General features: G+C 44.9%; 1 pseudogene; it reads left to right on the top strand.

The window, feature by feature from the left end:
- Positions 1–1,820: 1,820 nt before the first annotated feature.
- On the top strand, positions 1,821–3,186 carry LOC101350146 (MAP kinase-activated protein kinase 5 pseudogene; annotated as a pseudogene).
- Positions 3,187–4,546: the final 1,360 nt, after the last annotated feature.

Genomic DNA, 4,546 nt, shown 5'->3' with positions numbered 1-4,546 from the left:
GCCCCGTAGGGTTTCCAAGGAGTGGCTGGTACATTTGAACAGCCGACCTTTTGGTTAGCAGCCGAGCTCTTAACCACTGAGCCATCAGAGCTCCCAAAATACATAGACATCTCAACAGAAACAACAGACAAAATTGTAGAACTAATAGAAGAATTCTGTAAGATTGTCAGATGCAAGATCAACTTAGCATAACTCAACTGTGGATGACTACTAGCAGCACCCAACTAGAATATAAATTCAAAACAACAAATAATAATTTATTAAAACAACAAAAACTGTACATTTTAGATAAATTATTCTAACAATGCAAGAGATCTTTATGAAGAATTTTTTAAATTTTTATTAAAAAAAGAACAAAATCCGTTGCTGTCCAGTGGGCTCCGACTCTTGGAGACCAGTGTGTTACAAAGTAGAAATGCTCCATAGGGTTCTTGGCTGTAATCTTTATGGAAGCAGATCATCAGACCTTTCTTCTTTGGAGTCGCTGTGTGGATTTGAACCATCAACCTTTAAGTTAGCAGCTGATTGCAAACCACTTGCATCACCCAGGCTCCAAGGGCATAAAATATGTTCAATACAGTTCCATTCAAAACTTCAGCTGGATTTTTGGGGGAGTTCAACAAAATCATTCAAAATCATTAAAAAATATATGTGAAATCCACACAAACAGCTGAGGTAATTCTACTAAAATAACTGTCAACAAGGATTGCACACCTAATAGGCATTATGTCATACAACAAAGTCATAAACATAACTAATGTAACAGAAGTGGTGTGACCCTGGGAAGAAATAGGCAGCCAAGGCCGGAAGAGAACAGAGGGCTCAGAGACAGCTCCGGACCCAGATGGGCATCGGCTGCAGGTCAGGGTGGAGCTAAGTGGCGCATGAGCCAGTGAAAAGTCCCCAGCTGCAGTACGCAGAGAGGCTGAAAAGAAAGGGACAGAAAAGGCCACGTGTGGAGATGCTGAGGAGCAAATAGAACTTCCACACAGAGCTCATGAGATGACATGTGGAGACAAAGACCTTAAACAATGAGAATGTCTACTCCTGCTAAACGTATGCCCACCCTCTGACTCAGCGACTCCGCACCTAGACAATATCCAACAGAAACGTATGCATATTCATCAAAAGACACCTAAGAGCATTCAGCAGCACAATAGACAAGAAACTGGAACTCGTCCAAATGCCCACAAGCAGCAGAATGGGTAAATACGTTGTGATCTAATCTCCCAGTGGAGTATGATGTAGCAATGAGGATGAATGAGCCACAAATGGAGGACTCTCCCAAATAGAATGTTGAGCAAAACAAGACAGACTCGAGAGACTATGCCCCCATACAGAAATTCCAAAACGAGGCAAAGCCTAATCTATCGAGTGAGAGGTCAGGCAGGATACTGGTTATCCTAAAGCAGTAGGGAAGGAACGGAAGACACTCAGGGGGGTTCTTTGGGGAGCCAAGAACGGTGTTTTTCTTGACTTGGGTACAGGCTAATAGATGTGTTAAATTTATGAGTATTCATCACACCTACATTCGTGATTTGTGTACTTTTCTGAATAAATGTTTATAAAGAAAAGAAAAAAACACAGTGGGGAAATGGTGGATTGGTATATGGCTGTGGAGAAACAAGCTCCCCATCGCCAGCCTAGAGCTACATGCTGAAGCCTAGCTTGGCCGGGGCCCTCATCCCTGCTGTTCCGCAGGGTTGGCTGCTGCCCCTCTTCCTGAAGCCCAGGGGCTCAAATGCCTAGCCCCCAGCTTCCTCAGCTGACGTGGGACCAGGCAGCCTCCATTGCTCCTGTCCGTGGGGCCCCCGTGGAGCATGTCAGAGGACAATGAGAAGGAGAAAGCCCTCAACGAAACCTCCATTTTAGAGGAATACAATATCAACTGGGCTCAGAGGCTGGGAGCTGGAATTGTGGTCTGGTTAGAGTCTGTGTGAAGAAGTTTACCCAAGAACAGGTTTCACCAAAAATACTTCTTGATCTTCCAGAAGCTAGAAATGAGGTACTCCTGCTCATGATGTGTGCTATGCACCTAACTATAGTTGAGACCATTGAAGTGTTTACTCCAGGGCTCAGCTCTTAACTGTGCTGGAGATAATGGAAGGGAGAGCTATTTCACAGAATCAGCCAGCACTGGTGCTTTACAGAGAAGCAGCCACTCAAGTAACAGAGCAGCTGGCCCTGGCTCCACCACACAGTCACTTGTTGGACATTGCACACGGAGATCACGAGCCTGAAAACCTGCTCTTCAACGATAACACTCTGATTGCCCCAGTGAAGCTGTATGACTTCGAATTTGCCAAAATTGACCAAAGTGATCTGATGACACCTCAGTTCAGCCCTTATCATGCAGCACGTCAGGTCCTCGAGGCACAGAGAAAGCATCAGAAGGAGAAGTCGGGCATCATACCTACCTCACCAACACTCTACCCTTGTTACAAGAGCTGTGACTTGTGGTCCCTAGGGGTGATAGTCTATGTGATTTGTTCGGATGGATACCCTCCTTTTTACTCCAAGCACCACAGCTGGACGATCCCAAAGGCTATGCAGAGAAAGATCCTGACAGGCAGCTTCGAGTTCCCAGAGGAAGAGAGGAGCCAGATCTCAGAGATGGCCAAAGATGCTGTACGGCCAAGCCAGGGGAGAGACTCCCACGGAGGGAGGGTTGGACCACGCCTGGCTCAACTCGATGGAGGCTGGTGATGTTGTGTTGCCTCAGCTCAGCAGATGATGGGTGAGGCGGCGGACGCAGGAATGCACCAAGCTCACGCAGAGCAGCTGGCCAATGTGGGCACGGAGGATCTGAAAGGCACCCTCAAACTTTTGCAGTCTGTGAACAACCCATTCTGAGAAAGAGGAGGTTACTCAGCACCAACCGAAAGGACAGTGTTTATATCCACCACCGTGAGAATGGTGCCAGGATTCAAATGCTGCCTTAGAAAATCCTGGGCTGCGATTGCTCATTGTAATCTCTCCCAGGCTGGAGAAAATGAGGAGGAGAAGCTGCATGCAGTGATGCAGGAGGCTTGGAAGTATGAGCCAGAATGCAAACTCCTAAGACATGCTCTGCAAAACTTCAACTGGAATAGTCGTGAATTCACAGATAAAGTGGACCAACTAAACCTGGCAGAAATTGTGAAGCAAGTGAGTGAAGAGAAGACCATGTCCCGTGAATCCCAATAACAACAGCTTCAAACTATTTTTTTTACAATCTGAAATTGTATTCTTCAACATATAAAGTAAGTTTTATGTAAATGAATAAACCATAATTTCATTTCCACACTGCTTAAAGATGCTGTATAGATTTAGAGACAGGATTCACTAGTTGTTTGTTTTTAGGAAAAGCTCAGTTCCTTGAGATATCTTATTACTTTAGGACTATTAATCTTGTCTGTAAGATTGACAAGCAAGATTAGTTTATGTGTAATAAAGTATACAAAAACCACTTGTCAGGGGTAGACAAAGGACAAACTATAGTGATCTTTCTGCTCAGTAAAAACTAAAGAATTAAGAAAAAAGAAAGAGAGAGAGAGAAAGAAAGAGAGAAAAACCATTTCCCTTTCAGAGAAAAACAAAACTGAAACTCCACTGCTCTGCGTACACAAGGCTTAAATCCACATAGACTAAAGTGTAAATATGGAAGGCAAAACCTAGAAAAAAATATGTGCGCAATGTACCAGTATCCCTTACACTTGCCATCGAGTTAATTCTGACTTATGGAGACCCCAAGTGTGTCAGGGTAGAACTGTGCTCCATAGGGTTTTCAATGGCTGATTTTTCGGAAGTAGATCACAAGGCTTTTCTTATGAGGCAACCTCTGGGTGAGCTTGAACTACCAACTTTTCAGTTTGCAGCAGAGCTCATTATCTGGATCATGCAGGGACTCCACTGGAAATGTAGGGATGGGGAAATATTGCTTTATATAAGGGTCTCCAAAAGCTTAAGCCATAAGAAGGAAAAATATGATGAATCCGACTACATCAAAATTAGCCATTTCTGGAGCTCCTGGTTCTGGGAAATACAGATTAAGACACTCTACTTTCTCCATCAACTGAATAGAAGTCTATATCATGGATAGAATGAATACAGCAGCTGTCTGAGGACCCAGAAAGGTAAATGGTGACAGGCCCATTGGGGAAGGAGACTAGAATTTGGAGGACCACCAACCCATGGGCAACTTCACCATTCTTATTTTCTCTGGGGCCATTTAGCCTGAGCCAAAGAAGAAGGAGCTCCAGAACGAGGCCTGTCTTGCTAGCAGAAGCAGCAGGAAACAGGGTCCCAGTGGCCAAGAGAGGAGGAAGCCCACACCTCTTTTCTTTCCCATTCTGTAACCAACTCAACCTGCAGGCAAATCATGGTGATGGCAGCAGCCATGGCCCAGCAATGGTGGGGCAGTCAAGCAGGTGTTGAAACTTCTGAGGGAGGAAAGCCTTCTTTCAACCAGAGAGTGCTAATCCCAAGAGCATGGGGTGAACCCCCTTGCTTTCTCTCTCTCTCTCTCTGTCTCTTTCTGTCTCCTCTCTGTCTCTCTGTCCTCTCT

This window comes from Trichechus manatus, unplaced genomic scaffold, assembly GCF_000243295.1.
Source record: "Trichechus manatus latirostris isolate Lorelei unplaced genomic scaffold, TriManLat1.0 scaffold00069, whole genome shotgun sequence".
Taxonomy (NCBI): domain Eukaryota; kingdom Metazoa; phylum Chordata; class Mammalia; order Sirenia; family Trichechidae; genus Trichechus; species Trichechus manatus.
This window is presented reverse-complemented; position numbering and strand designations above follow the sequence as displayed.